Source organism: Pomacea canaliculata, linkage group LG1 (assembly GCF_003073045.1).
Source record: "Pomacea canaliculata isolate SZHN2017 linkage group LG1, ASM307304v1, whole genome shotgun sequence".
Lineage (NCBI taxonomy): Eukaryota > Metazoa > Mollusca > Gastropoda > Architaenioglossa > Ampullariidae > Pomacea > Pomacea canaliculata.
In genome coordinates this window covers 38,105,004-38,126,134 of record NC_037590.1, presented here as the reverse complement: position 1 = coordinate 38,126,134, position 21,131 = coordinate 38,105,004, and positions in this window count along the sequence as shown.

The window sequence follows — 21,131 nt, the reverse complement described above, 5'->3', positions numbered from 1 at the left end:
GTAATGGATTAGGGAGATAATTACCTAGGTGATGGAAGCACGAGAGGGTTGCTATACTAACTGCTGACTGGGTTAGATATTTTTACAGATGGTACAAATACCGTGCTTCCCGATAATAAGACCGGGTCTTATATTAATGTTTACTGCAAAATAAGGATTAGGGCTTATTTTCAGGAATTTTCTTTTTTTGCAGTAATTTAAGTACAAAAACCTACATTTATTCTAATACAGTTATGTCATCTGGAGCATCGTAAAAACTCATAATGCTATTTATGTATATATTAATGTCCTTATAATTCAATACATCCGTCGTGTGTTTCAGGGACGAACGAAATCCGTCCGTCTGGTTGACGATCTTAACTAGGGCTTATGTCACGAACATCCTGAAAAATCATCCTAAGGCTTATTTTTAGGTGTTATTTTCGGAAAAATGGGGTTTAAGGGGAGTGCCAAAAGATTCACTTCTTAAAGAAATTTATTGCGCTTATTCATTTTGTTTAGAACTCGGTTAACGTTCGTGTAATACTTATTGTATACAATCCTCTTTATGATGTAGCCGGTGGTGATTGTCAGTCTCACGGACTTTTCACTGCTCCCCCAGACAACAATGAGACGTAAACTAAGCGCGCATGCGCTCTGCGGCAGATGCGTGGGGGCTTCGGGGATGTTGGCAAGTGCTCCCAATGGCGATAACCCCTGGCTGAACTGCTCGCATTCTCATCCTCTCGCCGCCAAATGTTCTTCACATCCCAGAGAGCCGGAGAAATATGAGGCGGTCTGAAGAACTGATCAATTCCCAAATGACTGATGGCGCAAGGGCCAGCCGTTCTGGTTCCCAAAGTTTCTTTGGCTGCTATGAAACACGAGGTTTCTGCTCAATATCAGACCTGTTCATCGACTTGTCCTGATCTGTTTTCAAAGACCCTGTTTTTTTTATTATTTCTTTTTCTTTGTGAGTTGCCTACGCCCAAGGACATAAAACCCCGGGAATTAGCAACAAAGAAATGGCTATCGAAGCAAGAATTACAAGCAGACAAACACAAGGACTTAAAGCATTCACGGAGTCCCTCACTTTGCTTACAACAGTATTATGGGAAGGTTCACAAAATACAGACTACAGAACTCAATGTCGGTCTCTAAGCTTGTTTATCATTGAAAACCTCCACGTCTTCCACCTGCTCCACCCTTTCCTCAGAAGTGTCCGACTCTTTGCAAGAACCTTCTCCTGAAAGTAGCCAGACACTACATTTTGTGTGGATTTTTTTCTTTCTTTGCTGCGCAAATGTAGCTTTTATGCAAGGAACCATTACAATCAACCTTTTAAATATTTGTAAATAAATCTTTATGACGAAGGGTTACAATAGCCAATAACTTCTGAAGCTCAAATGATAAAAAAATTGCAGAGAGTTATGTTTCGTCGCGTCCTTGATTCCTCATGGTTTTCAACAACTGAGAATATTTTACTTGGAGGAGAGGTCTCTGTGTGTATGTGGAGAGATGGGGGATGAATTAGACCACACACTGCGGTTTTGTTAATCGAGTATGAGCAGAAAGCCGCTACGGTTCAGTGAACGGAAAACTTTGTCTATTTACTGATCTGTCGGCCAATCGATTGGTTGATTCGTTAATAAATTTACCGAAACAACAAGAATCGACGAAAATAGTTACAAGTATTAATTTATATAACTTTTTCTTCAGCACGTCTTTTTGTTTGCTTGCTTCGTGTATTTTTTTCTTTTTTCTTTTTTCTTCTTGTCTGTTGTTGTTTTTCTGAGGGTGGGGTGAGAGGGTAACGACTTGCTACATCACCAGAACTCTGCAAAGATATTTCTATTATTTTTATTTTTCTCTTTCGCTTTTTTTCTAGCGGCCTTGGGGCTCAGGCTCCACTTTAAGCTGCCGGTCGTTTGCAGACGATGTTTGAAATGGCAAAGTCGTGTGGTTAACACCGTGACCTTTCTGTTGATGAGGCACAGTCCTAATCTCCCCAGTGTGGAACGAGAAGCGTTCAACCTCGACACTCAGGAGTAACTAACGGTCTGTAATGATTCCGTTATTGACGTCACAATGACGAAATCTCTGGAGGAGGCGTCCGCAAAGCACGTGACTGAAAATCGTTAGCAGCGTGGGTCTGAATATTTTTGTTGTGGTACACAGTGTAGCCGTCTCTGCCTCATTGCACAACACACATTGATTGACCTATTGGTGAAAGGGTCAATAATAAATGATTGGAACTAACTACTTAATTTTTTTCTGAATTAGTTTGTTTTCGCGAGTTTTTTTTTTTAAAGACATAAGATGCTTCAAGAATCTACATAGGGATTTAGAAATAAGTAATGTTCACAGATTGATCGACCAGATAGTAATATATTTTTTAAGAATGTTTGTTTATAGTAACAGTGAGTGTTTACATACTGAATTAATAATAACAGTATGTATAGTGATGCGATGTCTCAAAAGCCATTGATCAAAAAAGAGAAAATAATAAGATCAGTCTTTGTAGCAAGTCTCTATGATATTCTCAAGAAAAAAATTGCACATTTAATTAACAAAGTTATTTAACATTTAACAAAATTATTTCGGTAATTCCATGGAGCCAGCATTGTTTCATGAATATCTCGTCAATACTTTAAGTCGATCTTCCTAAAGGATGGAAAGATCAGTGACATTCACCAAAGGTCGTGTCTACAGTTGGGTTGGCTGGATTGTAATAACCATACATCACCACCTACTCGACAAACTTCTGAGGACTTAGTATAATGCCATATAGCTGATATTTCCAGTTGGCATGATTTCTGTTTGATACTGTCCATGTCTTCAAGGACTTGCCCAGCGCACCACTCCTAGTTACTGATACAATATGCCAGAGTCGGTCTCTTCGACCTGCTTATACTGATTTCCTCTCGGTGCCACGCATCAGACGAGAGAAATTTGGCAGCCATACTTTTCTTTTCTCACCCCACTGGCTGAAATTCTCTTACTTCGAACTGTGACTCGATGGTTTGAAGTATGGCCTTAAAACCCATCTCTTTGGCAAATTCCTATCATAATCCAGCGAACTCTTCGACTCTCACGATAATGTCCCCTGCTTCGTCCATGCACTTTGTTTATTGTCGCTGTCGTCACCATACTGTTGTTGTAATTTTTACTTCGTCTGGCTGTCTGTTAGGTTTGCCTGTTCGTTTTTTCTTGTTTGATTTTGTAACAATACACTGAGCTCGCCTCAATACGAGAAAATACATTCTATTAATGTCATGATGAAGATGATGACGATGGAAGCTCCAAGTTCATTTATGATATGGGAGTCCCTCTCTTTCTCTCAGACAAACGCGCACACACGTGCCTCTAAGGACTGTTCTCTGTGTCATGATGTTCCTCTCAGACAAAAGATTATGGTCGTGTGTAGGAGTTATGCCCCATGGCGTGTGCGGATTTGTGGGTCCTTGTGTGCCAGCGTGCACGTGCGTGCATACGCGCTTTATACAGACCGGAAGTGGAGGCGCATAAAGAAAGCCTTTGGTTTTCATTCATCGGAAATAAAAGGCAGAGCATTTCACATCACTGGCCACCCACACGTTCATCAACAAAACCTGTAATTAGTTTCTTTTGTCATCGTGGTTTACGACACCACAACCACGACAACCACAGCTAGTGTCCTCCTGATTCAATTACTGCTACCAACATTACAGCTGTTACTACCACCATGTTTAGAATACAGAAAACCAAAACAAATTGCGTGGGTAGAAGGGGTGGAGCTGTATGCCTGGAGAGAGACGGCCATGGACAATGTTTCTGCTTTTAAAACAACACAACCTTCTACGTGCCAAATGTGCTCTAGGGTGTTGAAATATAGACACATAGACACCCATAGTGGACCAGATTTGAATAGATGTGCGTAGATGTGAAAATATTTGAATTAGGTCATATTACGACATCACAAGGACATATTTCAACACTGTAAAACACATTCCGACACGTAAGAGATAACGGAAATGCTCACAGATGGAAAGCTTTGATGTAGAATATGAGGACTGAGCACTTGAAGTGTGTGTGGCCTGCGAGGTTGGTGGTTGGTCGACTAGTGTAAAACGTCCTTTACGTGTTGGAGGTTAGATGTTATCACGTGATCAGACTAAAATGTCATCACGGGATGAGTGTAAAGTTTCATTAAGTGATGAGAGTGAAACATCATTAAGCGATGACAATAAAATGTCTTTTCATTTGCATTTGAGATGAGAAAGTGATTTGGTGCTGTGCACTAGAGGTCCACACTTAAAGCTCCACGGCAAACGTTGCTATGACTACGAGAAGACATGGTTTCGCCGTGAAAACAACTTTGACGAGTGTGAGTGCCGGTAATAATCATCTGGCTCTAGTTACGTGATAAACCTGGTGTTTACGAGTGATAAACGTGCTGTTTACGCGCGATACAAGCTTCTGTCTAGTCACGTGCACTAGGGGGAGGAAGGGCTTTCGTGCATGGAGGAGAACTCCGATTCCTGTTAAAGGCAGGCGGCATGAGGGGTAGGTAAGCCACAAACTCGCCCAGGACGCACGCAGAAGCTGCACACCCGTAATATTGCAGAAAAGGAAATTCTCTTCCACCTCCTCCACGAGTGTTGCTACCCGTACTGGCCAATGAATGTAAGTGGCCCACTGTTTCTAGGCAGGAAACGTGAAAAACGGAACCTAACCTTGTCCTTGCGCTATCCACACTTCCCCAATAATTCAGTTACTCATAACCTCCCCTCATAAACTAGGGACATATTTTTCCGACCAGCTGCTGATTGAACAGGCAATGTAGTCCAGCCTGGACTCAAACTTAAAAATTTTTTTTTTACCGTCCAGCGTCTCGTTCTAAGACTATACACCATTGAACGAGCTATGTCTTCTAGAAAAATTGCTCAGACACTGAAACATGTGGGCAATGAGTGGTTTGACACATACGCACTCACGCACACAGAGTCCAGATTATTTAGAATTTATGCAGGACAACACAAGCAGTGACTGATGCAGGCAACATCGTGGAATAGCAGTTGGACAGAAGCTCAAATAGTACCACAAGTAGAAGGAGAGCAAGCAACTTTTCTTGGTCGCACTATGCTCGTAAGTCGAGGAAACTCTCAGGTTCTGTAGAGTGAGTGGAGGGAGATGCGGTGATGGCGAGGTCGTTGATTAAAGCAGACATGATTCACAACGGCGCCTAATGAGTGCAGGCAGGCTTAGCAGAACCGTTTAGTCAGTCGTCTGCCACTTTGCCGGCAGTTGCCGAAGGCCAGAGATTGTTATGTGTGGATCTTGAGGCAGTTCTTTGAGGGTTCAACGTACGTGAGAGGGAAAAGGTCAAAGTCGTACACAACAATGCTTAACGTCTGCTCATTCGTGCGTAAGACTTTACACTTATCAATAATGCGCGTGGTTTCACGTCCAGAATCCGTTGACAACTTCACATAACGGTAAAAATACGTTGACGATGTCACGTACTGAGGATAATTTTGGAGGTGCGGAGGAAGGGTCGCTGCTCAGTGACGTAACAGGTGTTATTTACTGTTGTTGGTGCCCTCTTTCTTGTTGTTGTCCTTTGCTCTTGGTGTCCAGGTGGCCTGTTGTCATCTGGTCTCCAAATCGGTTCCCAGTCACTTAATCCCCAGACACTTCATCCCCGACACTTCATCCCCGACACTTCATCCCCTAGACTTTTAATCCCCAGACACTTCATCCCCAGACACTTAATCCCTAAACTATATCCTTAACTATAAAAATTATGAAGTCAGCGAAAAATTTAATTGAAATTCAAATTAAAATCACGCTATTAACTTCAACGTCATTTGAACATCTACAACATTAGTTAAAGTTCATATAAGCTAGTAAATTTAATGTTCTTCAACAATATGATATGAAAATTGTTCTTGAGTGTCGGGGATGAAGTGTCGGGGATGAAGTGTCTGGGGATGAAGTGTCTGGGGATTAAAAGTCTCGGGGATGAAGTGTCGGGGATGAAGTGTCTGGGGATTAAGTGACCGGACACCCTCCAAATCCCTTATGTTGCCCTATTTTGGATTTCTATTTAGTTTAAGGTAAAACTGTTGTAAGAACCTTCAATTTGTTTTAGTATTTTAAATGTGATTTTAGTATGTTTAAATATGATATTTGTACAGTTTGCTACATTCTCAACTATTTCGCTTATTTTTTTTCTTTTTAAGGGTTTCGGCTTTTACTCTATTTATTAAGTTCCCCTACATTCTACATTATTTACATTCTAGCTAGTTTATCAGCTACATCAATCCCTTTAATTCCAACATGGGAGGGGACCCAGAAGAATCTAATATCTCCATGTTATTTGTTAATCTTATTTATGAGACAGTATCTCACAGAAAATGTCAATTATGATAGATGATTTGTTAGTTCATGAGATCCGCCAGTATCTGCGTATAGCTTTTGAAGATGGTGCTTACTTTGAGCTTTGTTTCTGTAATGATTTGGGTTTGCTGATTCTTTGTTGTATTTCATAAGGTCAAAGTCTGTGGTTGGGTTTGGCAGATTTAGTTATTTTGTCTACGTATGGGGTCCAGTTATTTTTTTCTTTCTGCTCTTTTTTGTTCTGACTTTAAGCGTCCCTGAATTTCTCTCTTGGTCTTTCCATCACTATTTTTCTTTCTCCCTAATGACGGGGAGAACTCTCCGCGGGACTGGGTTAGGCCTGTCGTCCCGGGAGAACGCACCCCGCTACAGAATAGGAGAGAGAGAGAATAAGAAAAGAATTAACTGGAATCTAACCCGACATCTCCTGTTATTACGTAGGACAGAGCGAAGGCAACAACGGATAAATAAAACACAGGCATAATTTATAACATAAAAGAATATTTCATTAATTGTATTACACCAGTTAAATGCAGACATCCGCTTCTGAGAGCGAACCACGTGTTTCCTCTTTTTTATTATCTGCATGACCGGATGTCACTCTCGGAGTGCTCGCCCTTCCTTCCGCTAACCAACCAGTCATCGCGGGGTCACTCTATCACTAAAACACTACCCCGTGATCCATTATTCTCTGCTTTCTTCTTTTTGTCTGTTTTATGTCAGTCTGTAAGTTATTTCAGCATGTGTGGGTCTGTCATTCACCTCAGACTTCACCTCTCTCTTACACGTGAACCCTTCTCTCTCTCTTTCCCTCCACTCTTCCTGGATTTCGCAGAGTGCTTGCGTGCACGTCAGCCCATATTCTCAACAATTATCAAGAGAATATTTTCCTGATGGAGATGATTGATGGTCTTACAACGAAAATTTGAGATTAACAAGCCGGAAGATTTCCATTTTACGATGCTGTTAACACGTTTCACAATGTTTCTGGCATCGTTACTCGTTCTTGCAGCCTGGCAACGAGGAGAGACGTCATGGGGGGGAGGAGGATGTGGTTGGGAACGGCGCCATGACACACGGTCTCGTCTGTCTGTCAGGACATTGGAGCACTTCATTCTGACTATCACAGACGCAGTTCCCAGGAAGCATTTTCTATAAAATTTGTGAAGATCACCCTGTGAGCTGATGTCATATGACCAGAAGATCTGTGTGTGTGTGGAGGAGTGCATGGGGGATGGTGTTGTTAGCACCGTACGTACGTGAGTTCGTGGGAGTGAGTGAGTGAGAGGACGGGCAGGAGGAGGAGGAGGAGGAGGAGAGGCACGCACACGACAAAGTGTAAACCGCTTCCGTGATTATTCAATCGGATATGCTGCCGGTCGGAAAAGCCCTTTCTGTTCTCCTTTCCCGGAGAGCTCGCTGCTCATTTCGCCGCGAGATGGAAAGCAAGCAGGCGGTGGTCGTCACGCCGGTGGTGACAAATGAAAGATGAAGAAGCCACCAACCCTCACGTGCGGACGTTCTGGCGCACACGACTGAGGTGAGGAGAAATGTAATTGCATGTCGTGCACAGGAAGCGCGCACACGGGAGGCAACAGGCGTCTAATGACATACAAGTGCGTTTGCTCGTGCGTGCATGCGTTGGCGCCTGTGTCACGAACAAATCCGATTCACTCACTTGTTGGCGTAGCTGACACCTTGGAATCAACAGACCGTGCACCCTTGAACTTTGTCCCGTTCGCTCTTGTGGACTGAGTGAGCCAACGAGCAAAAAAGAGAGAAAAAAGAAAGAATAAAAAGTGAAAATAAGGTCTGAGGAGAGAGAGAGAGACAAAATGACGGTAGAAGAGTGGAAGCAGACTGAAAGGAAACTATAAAAAGAGGAAAACGAAAACAACTCTCTCTATATGAATATTTATTTAAAATTTCAAATGTGTATGTGTGCCTGCCTGTGTGTGTGTGTGTGCACGCGCGCGTGTATGCAGCCTACAGTTGTAGAAGTCGGATATAGTTATCAACAAGCTCTTTGAAGCACCTTTTCTCATCATTGTAATCATCGTCCTCCTCCTCATCATTATCAGTAAGTGTCAAATTGCAAACAAACATCATAAGTAAGTGTCAAATCCCCAAAAAATTATCACTGGAACACTCCTCCTTTCCCTCGCTCTCTCTCCCTGCCTTTCCCTTATTTACTTGTTCCTTTCATCGATCCCTTTCTCATTTATTCTCCTTCTGATCTTTCTAACCTTTTCCAGCCCAAGCACATCACAGAAGTCATTCACAAGTAAGTGTAACTATGTAACGATATTGAATATTTTGTCGTATCTGTATGGAGGCTGCAAGCATTTTCTTCTTCTCTTGAGCCATTGAATTAAAACCCACACGTAGGCCAAAGTTTACCTCAGTGAAATAAGAAGGTGATACAGATTTGTCTGCAAATCAAAAGACCATGTCTTCCTAAAAAAACAATATCTAGCAATGTTAGCTAAAGTACTGACAGTATTCTAGTGATACCACACAACTTTATATGATATCCCAGAAACAAATTCCATTAGGAAAATAATATTGTGCAAAGAAAACAACGCAGAAAATAGAGAAAAACATAATTTTATTATTCGGGAAATAAAAGCATCCGGGTCTTCCAGTCGAAACCCTGGGGAAATAATCTTTGCAGTGTTGCCCATCTGTCATAAATATATATACATACTAATCTCTTCCACACTTCCTCACACACAGTCTCTCTCATCCTGCTCTCGCCATCTGATGCAAAGCTTCTTCATCGCGAACAAACACAACGCCCTTGTCATGTTTATCATCCGGTCTCTCCTTCCGAACTTCAACTTCGCAAGTCTCCCTCCGTGCAAATCCGTCATTCACTACCTCAGCTTTCTAAATGTTCACTAAAATCGTACTTCTGTCGTCGGTATTTTCATTTATTCTTTCCTTCAAGTGAAGAGAATATTATGCGTCATACATAACTGACTTTTAGAAATAGTCTTTCTTATTACTTTACAGTGCTTTCTGGATATTCCACAACTGTGTATCTTCATGAACGAGACAAACATATCATTCTTCGTCCATAGGGACGATAAATATTCATTAGCACTGAGGGAGACGACTGTGGCCAGGGGGTCGCACCATTTACTGTCCGATGTGACGGTGAGACTGGTTACTCAAGCTCACAGACGATTCTATCTTAACATTTCCTAACTGAAGGTTAGGACAGTAGACTTGAGCATGCTTCAGATGTTCGCACACCGTAGCTTTCTATCATACCATATGGTGAAGTAGACCGTCTTCATCCGGAGTAATGCCACACAAGACCGGCAACTCTTTTGCCACACATGGTGCGAGCAGATTACCACATCTTCTTTGCTGCCCGGCTGTCAACGCAGATCCCAGGCTTGGCAGCCAAGATCGTCTTGGTCTTAACCTCATCGATTCTGTTTCTTCCTCTGTGATGTTATGTGCAGGACAGGCACGAAAATATAGAACTGAAGTCAAAGAACTGTAATAACGAATGTTTCAGTCCCCTCAAGTGACTAGAGCTCATGGTCATGTCTGGAAGAGAGAGAAGATATGAGGGAGAGGAGATAGGGATCCTCCTCCTCCTCCTGGTCCTCCTCCTCTATATCCTCCTACTCCTCCTCCTCCTCATCATCATCAAAAACTGGCTCAAAGAGAAGTTATGTCTCTGACACCTCACCTCCTAACGATTTATAAAAACGACGAAGAAGTGATCTTTTTCCCTAAACACCAATCAATGCGCGCTAAATTTTCATCCAGGGAGCTGTATATTGGCGAAACTTGACAATGATCTATTGTCACATATCGCAAAACACAACCCAATATTTTCTGCTTAGAATTCAAAAAAACTCTCTACTGTACTGATCATCAGCCCCTCATATATCTCAACCTTGCGCTTCGGGTCCGTCCAGACATAAATCTTTGTCATTTTTGCTTATATACTCTCTCCTTCGTCTCGGAAAATGTCTCCGACACGCTGTTCAATAATCGATTAGGTCCGCATTCGAATCCCAGGAACCGGCAAGTCTTTGCGACCCAGAATTAAATTACACAGAAGATCGGTTCTCGAGCGCAAAGACACCTGAGAGCTGTTAAATTGAATTAGGGAGGGTTTGACATTCCTCCCGCACCTGTTCTTGTGTTCTGTGATTCACTGATGCATTTCTAAATGTTCAGTAGCTCACACTGTCGCTGGCTCTCGCTGGAATAAACTTTCCGAAGTTTTGGGATGGAATTAGTTTCTTAGGTTAAAAGGGGAAAGAAAGATAACAATGATGTCAGCTGAGGATCGTGAGTTTGGTGGTAAACAACAAAATGCGTGGGGACCGTGCTCTTTATTTACAGCTGGGATTATTCTTTCTTCGATTTTATTTTTGGAGGGGATAGGTTTGGGGGTGGGATAGCTTCCTAATTGGTTTGGTGAGTATATATTGGTCCGTTTCGAATTCATTATTGCTTGGCTTTCATTTCCTAGCAATTAAAGGGAAGAAAGTTACAGTGGATATAGTAAAATCATTGAAAAGGATTGATAACATAAAGACAAACCTTCCTTAAATTGACTCCATTGACTAACCTGGGTTTTAGCTGCAGCTGAATTGTGAGAGATTTTACAAGATGACTGCTCAGTTGAAAAAGTACACCTCTTCGCTTGTACAAAGTTTCAACCAGCATATCATCAGATATGGCTCTACCCCTCTTGGTTGACTTCTGGATAAAAAACATATAAACTTTGTCTCCGACTGACGCTGATAAACATAGACCGTCTATCCAAACATGTATAGATGGCCAGATGTCAATAAAGAGTTCATGTTCTCTCTCTGACACCGACACACACACAGAATGAAAAAAGAAGGGATGTGAAGATTGCAAGAGTTCGCCAAAGGTCTCACCAGATTGGGAAGGCGGCCTCACATCACACCTGAGTCCAAAACAAAGCAGTTCTCTTCCAGCGATAAATCTGTCTTGACAGACGGTGGCTTTATTTGCTCGTGCTGAACATTTTGTTGAGAGTCAGCACTTAACCCCCCTCTCTCTAACTTCTCCTCCCCTCCCCCCATCTGACCCTGCAATGCTGCTGGCAGAGTCCTAAGGCTCCCGTCTGTCCTGAAGAGCTTCGTGGCGCACCCGGAACCGGAAAAGGCTGGTGAAGAGGCGCTCTTGTCGGATATCGCGCCATCGATCTGCGGGTCACGTGACCTGACGTCGCCACCTACGAGTGGACGTAAACCCGATATATGGCTGACGGTTAGGCTAGGAATGGCCAGACACTCTCAAAACTTCGTGTCCAGACATCTTGTAGCCTCGATAGCCTTGAGGAACGAAGCAATTAATCAGCTTGACTGCGTCGGTTGAAATTAAAAGCTGACTAATAATTAGCACGCTTCAAGACACCCACAGGGGCAAAGTGAAGAACACCGTGGCAGCTCTGTTTGTTTTGAAATAACTTTTGTGTGACTAGAATGTGCTGAAGAAATAACCTGGAGTGTTGAAGACGGAGGTGTTGAGCCATACGACACTCTAACCACAACCTAATGACACTGGTGACACTAAAGTGTCATGTAATTTTATTGACCTCAAGTGGTGCTTTCATAAGCTCAACCCTACTATTTATGCACCTATGTTATTGTTATTATATTTTTATTCCCACAGTATTATTGCTTCCAATTGTTTACACGCTGGATTCTTAATTGTAGACTACCGATGTCACTGGATTAATAATGTACCCCCTAAAACCATTTATTCCGACTTCATATGCAATTTTACAAGAAACAATCAACGAAAATATTAATATCAGATATCCGTTGTACTTTACAAGACGCAGAGATGACTTTAAAAAAAAATATTTCTTCTAATCAAATAAGAGAGCAGCAAAAATAATTATAACGGTCACAATGGCGACAATGACTACGTCCTGCAGACTCTAGTTAAACCTCAAATCTGTAGCAAAGTGTTTGCCACAACCCATTACTCCTAGGAATTGTGGATTTTCCTGGTTTTCATTTGTATGAATATTCCTCACATTGCTCGAAAAAGCGACAGTCATCCAACTTTAAAATATGCAAATTATCCGACGCTTAAAATGCAAATTATCAGCCGCTTAAATTTGGCGGAAGTGGAGGACGTGGAAATGGACAAAAAGGTTGAAAACGCCATTTATATCCACTTTAACATCCGACAGAACAGGCTCCACGACATGGAGTTGCTGCTACCACCAGCAGTCACGTGACACAAGATCATCTGTGAAGGATGGCGTGTATGTGGACGCCTGGCGCGTGGGCGTGAGCGGATGGCGGAGGTTGTTAAGCATGAACAGCTGTTCATTTAAATGCAATCACTGAGCGCCGTTAGCGGCCAAATCTCGTGACGATTGGCCACACGCACGAGAAGAAAGCGTTGAACCGTCCCTCGCTAGTTCGTGCCAAGCAGGATTTTTTGTTTGGTTGTAGGACAAAGTGGGATGTGAGTGAGGGTCAGCAGCAAAGAATTTTAAAAACATTTTCCCGAATATTTACACGGTATAGACCAGGGATGCCCAACCTACGGCCCGCGGGCCATATCCGGCCCACGACGCGGTCCCATCCGGCCCGCGAAACTTCTGCCCACAGTGCAGGAAATCGGCATGTTAGTAATAAAAAAAAAAACCCGAAAAAAAACGAAAAAAGGGAAGAAGAAGTATTTATCCCCACGTAGGGGCGTCTCTCAATCTTTTTTTCGATGGACGAACATTTCGAGTCAGTGCTCTGACGGTGTCTCTACGATGCAGCCGGACATTCAGAAGTTGGTTTCTGGAAAACAACTTCAAATATCCCACTAATTACTACATAATTAATGGTAAGTACAACTTGTTTCTAATAAAAAATGGTATCTGCTCTATTTTTTTTCTTTTTTGTATTTTTGCGGTGAAGTGGCCCGCGACACGGTTGTCCCAAATGGATATGGCACGCAAGCTGAAAAAGGTTGGGCATCACTGGTATAGACTATAGATCATTATCCTTTCCAGAATCACCTGACTGACGACACGACCTATGACCTTTCCTCTTGAAATGTTGGCTTTCAGTAAGTCGTCAGCAGGATTGTGCATGGAGAAAAGACAAATGGCAGGTAATAATTGCACCTGATATTTAAACGAAGAAGTAGCTTCCCTCTACACCAAACTTTTAAAGAAAAAAAAAAGGACAATGTCTCGATTTCACATTCAATTAATCTCAGAACCCACAACAACTTCCTAAATATTTTGTACTTTTCAGCCTGTCAAATATCATGAGTTTTCTTTTAACATTTTTTTGGAAAATATTGGGGCGATGGACTGGATTGTGACACTGGATCTGGACATGTATGAAGTGAGTGGCGCTCATTACTGTGATATAGTGCAGCTGTCGAGGCGGAAATGCCAGCTAGGGTAACCTCGTTTCAAAAGCAGGCCCGTCAAGAGCAAATCATGTTTAAATCTTGTGGGGAGATAACGGCTGGCTGTACTCATCGATTACCACAGTGACATCAGAGGCTGAGCAGACGCCGGGCTGCGTCTTAACAACGTCTGGATGTAGGTGTAGGGACCGCCATGAACCCCATCCCTGTTGTTATTTATTTATTGATCTGTTTATTTCACAAGCTCTTTAAAGTACACAGTGTTTGTTCGTCCACTCATTATTTACCTACCGATGCATTGTTTTTGCTGGAGATGTGGGAGTACTAAAAATAGTGCACATGGATTGTGATGATTAAAAGCTGAAGTAGTTGGATGATACACCATGCGGAAAAACAATGCTGATGCTGAAAAAAGGATGAAATTTCATGTCAAGTTCACTTTTTCAGTCACAAACAGATGAGTCATTTATTGTAAGATGATTCAGTTAATAAATCAAGTTATTTCCTTTATTCATTTATTTTCCTTTAAAAAAAAGAGATAATGGTTAAATGATTTACAGTCAGTTACTGGGATATAAGTCCATACAAGTTAGTCCAATAAAAACATGAATATGTATTAATTGCCACTAGCCCTGACGTGTTCCGAAATCGAGATTTGAACCCTGACAGAAGAAGTCATACGAACAGAAAGGAAGCTAACAGTAAACACGTTATTACTGAACTTCGCACCTACCTGTGGATCAGAGGTAAAGGTCACATCTGAAATCCAAGCTTATCGCTGGAGAATGATGCATGTGTCGTGAAGGTCGTAAAAACAATCATAAACCATAGGCTTTTTGCACCAACAGATGGATGAGGATGTCAAGGGATGGACCGCGAGATTATGATCGGGCTTGGTCACGTGATTAGCTTCGCACCTGCAAAGGTTTGGTATGAGAGAGATGAGGACAAAAGATCTCTTCACAGGTCTTTTCCATATACTCCATTTTCCTCCACCTCTGCATACGTGGATGGACACATGTGTTATTTCTAACATGTGTTATTTCATGCTAAGCAAGCACACATTAATGCATTAACACATTCACGTGCATATTAAATCATTTTTTATTTTCATCACCGTCCTACCCATTGTCTAGATTCTTGTCTTCCAAGCATTGACACTGATGATGGTGATAGTAAACACCTTGCAATGACAATGATGCAATTTAAAATTTTAATTAAAATATAATTCGTATGAAATTTAGGGTGCTGTCAAAGTTTACGAACTTTACCTTTGAGAGATGTCAGATAATGTTGCTTCTCTTGTTGAAAATGTTTCATGAAGTGAGGTAGTCTCCCCTGATTGCACTCTCCCGTCTCTTGCATCCAGTAGAAATCACATTTTCAATGTGGCCCCAGGCTTAGTGTCACAAACAAACGCAAGGACAGAACGCATATTTATTCACGAATAGCATAACATTTTTTCGAACTTGTTTTTTTTTATTTTGGGAAAAAGTTGCTGGAAACGCAATCTCACTGCTATCGACCTAATATTTTGGAAAAGGATTACGGTGGGAAAAACATTGCACGTGAAAGTAATCTTGATCTGGATAAAGAAATTGTGTGTTTGTGTGTGTGTGTATTTTGCGAGGGATGGACAGAGGTATCTCTCTTTTTGACACAAACAGCTTTTCCCAGAAGCTGCGCAGATGACAAGTCCGCAAGTTGGAGGGAAGAGAATTAGTCAAGGACCTAGTCAACTTTGCATATTAATCAGCTCTTCACAATGTCATGAATGTCTGCCTCCTCCAAGACTTCCAGCTTGACCATTTTTTTATTATTAAAAAATTCTATTGCAACATCATCGGCGGCTCATTTTCATTAGCTGGAGGTAGTTTTCCTAAACATTAGAATCAAGCTGCGCAATAACATGGAGAAACAACATTTTCTCGGAGATTGTGTTGCTGTGGGGCAGTTACTGAGATTTCTGGGTGTGCCAGTGCCGTAGGAAGGGGGAGTGTGGGAGATGCTGGGGGTGGACCTTTATTTCGCTCTCGTGCTTAACAGACATCATTTTGGCCAGGAAGTCTTGGCAGAGCTGCAGACAAAAGTCTCATGATTTCTCGGAAATACTTGGCGACACAAAAAAGCTGGCCACACGCCGAGGTTGCTGTTTGCCAAACAAAACTCCACTACGACTTCATCTGGGAGGTCATTGCAGGGAAAAAAGAGAAATGAGAGAAACACAGAGACACGATCAGAGGTAGAAAGAGAAAAGCAGGAGAAATAGAAATACAGAAAAAGTGTTCTTGTATTTTTGCTGTATATACAATTGCACATGCTAATTCACATTTTCTGTATTATTTATTTCCACGCAGCTTATAGACAATACTCAGGGTGGCCTGAATACCAACAAACATTCCTTGGACCTTCAGTTTAAAGTGTGTCTGTTTAAATGAATATACAAATAGTAATATAATATTAATCTGAGATATATATAAGAAATATAGCTATTAACTTTGGAATTCTTTGATTCTAGAGAAGGGAACATACCAAAACGAGGCTTGAGTGTCCTACAATCATCGACGCGTCCCAAGATGCAAGCTTCATGCGCAGTTTCGTCGTTTCACCGTAGTTGTAAGATTTTTCAAAATTCGATTTTCGTTGCTGTCTATTTTCCTCAAGTTGTCTGTAAATTTCTTTATACTTGCCTGAGCGACGTCAGAAATCGAAGCGATGAGTGGCTCTTGGGACAAAACATGTCTTCTTGTACAAAAAGCTTCCAGACGGTGCACCTAGTTGCCCTGCTTCTCTCTGTGTTATTACTTTCTCTCCTTTCTTCTCCTTTCGTCATCTCGCTTCAATTTTATTTCTGAGTAATTCAGAAAAGACCGCGAGTCTTTTTGTTCAAAACTCCCTCAAACTACGTCACGTGATTTAGAGTAGTTGCTGTCTAGCATGTTCACTTTCCTGTTCCTGTCTCCTGTTGTTCACTCCTCGTATTGTCTCCTCTATTATTTTTTTAATGTTTTTGGCACACTTTTCTCGTTATCTCTGTACCGTTAAATATTTATATCATTGATGATTCATCATCACTATCGTCTTCATAATTGAAAGCCCTTCCACTTGTATGTATGTAGAGATGTTGAAAGTTTGGGTCAGTAGGTATTTATGAATGCATTAATTAGTTACATTAATTGAGTCTCACCCAAAACGTATACCAGTGCCTTCACAGAGGTTGTAAGTTTCTACAGACTAGACATCTTTGTGAAGCACTCACATCATCGGACAAAGTTTCAAACTAGGAGAGAATAAGTAAAAAGTGCAAGAACATCTGTGACAGATCGCGACATCTGACATGACAGACCGTATATAAGGCGCATGACAAATGAAGTTCTGTGGCGGATTCAAGCCTGTGAGCATCTTTCTGGCTTGAAGGTCTTCTGTCGTCTGCGAGTTTCCGAGCCTCCGAGATTGCCTTGTCATCTGAAAGGAACCTCTCGCTCGCCAACCCGAGTTTAGAACTGGACCAACAAAATCCTCTTCGCTTACATCGAGGGCAGCAGACACGAGGACAGGATGGGCAACAAAAATAACTGAACCTGGCGAAGTCAAAGATTCTGCATTACCAGTGTAAACAAGACTGCATTAGCTTGTAGCGGTGGAGAGAGAGAATGAGTGTGTGAGAGACAAAAGTTTGGGAAGAGACTGATGGTCCATAACAAGAGTTCAGATTAAGACAACAAACAGCTTCTAGACCTATGTGGTGATGTGTCCTGGCCAGTCGGTTCTGTCATTTTTCATTTCCATCAACTCTGGCTACCTCAGTCCTGTTGCTAGGGGCTACATGCTACCAAAGGTGCCACGTGTAACATAAACTGCAACAGCGGCGAATCGGTGTGGAGACCTCACAAAGTATTGCATTTCTTTACCCCAGGGCATCTTTATCACTGCTTTATAAAGCTACCTCTGAGGTCTGAACACCGCTTTGTAACTACGGAGACAAGACGTTTGTCCTTCAACTCCTCGTGTTATCCCATAGCAACGACTTATTTCATAGCTACGGCCCTGGAGGCACATCAAAAGCAGATAAAACAAATGGCTATTACTTCAATTAATAGTTTTATGACGAAGGTGGCAAGGTAAGAGAATACATTAATAGAGATTGAACAAGATTTATCGCTGTAGCAGATCACGTGACCAGGATGGCAACGACGACAACAGTACAGCTGATGTTGACTACTGTGTTGTCTTTAAGCAACGAAGAAGGGAGGAGGGAAGGCCTTCTGCCTATCTCACCCATCTTTCCCCATGGATTGCCGCCCCTGCTTTTAGTATAATAGGTGGCGCACGCTGGCAGGTCAACGGAGGTCACCTGTCTCACGTCTGGCTGCCTTCAGGATGGCTGCTGGTGCGCTGCTGATGGCGGGAACTACATCCCACATGAAACAACATCGAACAAGCACAGCTAAAGCTTTCATACAGTAACTGTTCTGTGACAAGTCTTAATGTTAAATGTATTTGTAGACATTTTCTATGTAACATCACTGACATTACACATAGAGGTTCCTGGTGTCTAAAGAGTTTTACGACGAGAGTTTCGTACAAAGTCATTGGTTCTGTGTTTTCTCACAAGAGACTGAGAAGCTTGCAGATTTCACATCTGTGAAACAGTATCTGTACCACGAGGGACTTGTACAGTTTGTATTTGTAGTAAACCTGAAGTTATGTCTTCCCCAGACCCTATCCAGTCTACTCCGTTCATGTAAATGTCTTTTTTGTGGTCGCCAATGGCCATGACTGTTGTCTTGTCGGTGCTGGTCTCCATTCCTCATGCCTTCCATCTCTCTGGCAGTCTGTAGGTAAGGTATCGCTGTCAGATCGATGTCGTCTTAGGCTGTGAATTGGCCTTCATCCCATAAACATGGAAGTGTGGTGGTCTTGGTTTAAATCACGATGTTCTTCAGAGAAAAATTGTTGAGCAGCACAGGCGACGGGAAACTTCCATCTGGTTACCCAGCAGGACTGCGCTCGTTGAAGTCTTTTACAGCTTCAGTGACTTGGACGAGAAGTTGAATTTTTGCATCACATGCCATCGTCCCCCTCCTCCATGTTAGACTTGTCAACAGCTTTTTAAAGTGTAAGAAGCTGGGATACAGAGGTCCCGCTAATGCTGAAGAGATGCAACTGTATCAGTATGGGACAGATGAAGCTCTGCTCAACATGTTCCTAACTGGTGTAAAGCTAGCGTGTTCTTCTGTTAGAAGTTTTTTAGATGATGATGTAATTCTGGATAATTTACAGCATGACTTTCTTTAGGTGTCTAATTAGGTTTATTTGATATGTAGTTGTAATAATGTTTCTTATTTCCCTATTCTTTGGAAAGCGATACGACTAGTGACTTCCGTCCATTGTCTGGCCCATTCTTAGCTTTTCCCAGACTCTTTGGCCAAGAGCAGTGTGAGCCTTTCATACTCACCCTCCTTGAGCATCTCAAATGGGATGACGATGTCAGCGCAAGGTGATATTTTTCCTTTTTATACTGCTTACTGCTCTTTGACCTCTTCCCATGGGCCTGGTTGGTATGCAGATTCTCTGGTTCCAGTCTGATTGTTTTGAAGGATATGAGTGTCTGTTAAACTGAAAGTAGTAGTCTTTACAATGTTCAGTCCATCGGCTAAGTACAGCAGTACTTTCAGTGAGAAGGCAGACATTCCTGTCTTCGATGTCTGACGTCTTGTGTTGACCTAAGTGACGGTCTCCAGTAGCTGAAAAGCCTATTTTCTGTCATTATCTCCTCTATGATCCGGCACTGACCCTCATTTTCCTTCTCCGTAGCTTCCTTCATCCCTTTCCTGATGACACAATTTAATTCTTTGTAGAAGCTGCTTCGTGTTGGAATTTTCTTTCTCTCTGAAAGGGCTTACTTTGGACACATGCATCTATGATGTCATTCATGACCCGACCGAGTTTGTTTTTTTCATCTTCTGATGTCCTGACACTATTTGGCTGTTGACCGAAGAACCACTTTGATGTTTCCAGCGAGGGTTTTACATCACTGTCCAATAAATCAGTGTAGAGAATTCACCTTCAACTTTGATCTTGAAGAGTTCAGCAACAGTTGGGTCTTGCAGCTTTCCACATCACACAAGTTCTGGAAGTGGGGTTTGAGAAGCGTTTCATCCTGAGCTTCACAACACTCGTTAATACAAAGTCAATCGCCGAGCGTGTTGGCTATGTCCTCCTTCTGGCCTTGTTGATCCTGGATTTGAACGTCCAGGGGAGGTCGATTCTGGCTTCTGTCATCGTCTCTCCCGCCATAGTAATCATGACAACAAAAAAGAGGAATGTTACGATTGTACTTTGTCCATCTGTCGTGCCATCACATCAGACAAAAGCTGCATCCTCATTCAGTCAGCGAAACTCCAACAACAGCCGCTTGCACACGTGTTACATATATAATACATCTGTCTATTATTCCAGTAATGATTTTGGGGATCGTGTTCCAGGGATTATTGAATAATATAGAAGGGTATCCTATCAGTAACACGAAAGCAAACATTTAGTACAAGAGCGCATTTCCGAGATACGTCCAGCAAAAATTAACAAAAAACTCTGTCAGGTCTGTAACTCAGAGAAGTGAAAAATAGCTCTTTTCTTGCCTCATGTTTTAATAGAAGAAATCTCAGTTTATTTTGTTATTATTTATCTCGCAGCCAGCTCTGTGTTGCCGTCAGTCCGTACACAAACTGTAAATCAAACTTGCGAATGAGTGCATCAGCAGCCAGAGCTAAATAACGGAGCTAAACAAGACTTGCAGGTGTGTCCCACTTCCATTTCCGACCTCGTATCATCGATTGGCTGAACCGAATGACAGACCGGGCAAACAGATTTAGCTCCATTTATCTTAATTATATCTTTGAAATGCGCTTGTTGCGATGTACCGTGATGCGAAGTGGGCAACGAGCGGCGGGGCTGGCAACTAATGCCAGAAAATGGATGTGTTTGCGAGTAGCCCCGCTTGACGAGGGCTTATACATATTGATCTCCATGTGGGACGTTCAGTATCGGCTTGTCGGTTAAAGAGTGAAGTGTGTTCCAGCTCTAGCCTGGAAGCTTGCCTTGAACTGGCCGACAGAGGAGCTGGACGTGATGAGTCATCTGATCTTGGCACCTGAGTGTCCTGGGACAGGTCCCTTCCTCTGACCCAGCTCAGACCTGGTCTCTCGGCGGTACATGGTCATACAGACAAAGAGTCTGTATATAATCGATAAAGAACTTTGCTTATCACCACTTCAGTGAGGAGTGTGTGATCACAGGTTCGGATCTCGTCTCGGGCATACGTATTTTTTTTTCGGGAAATGAACCTGTTCACAAAGCTGACCATTAGGGATTTC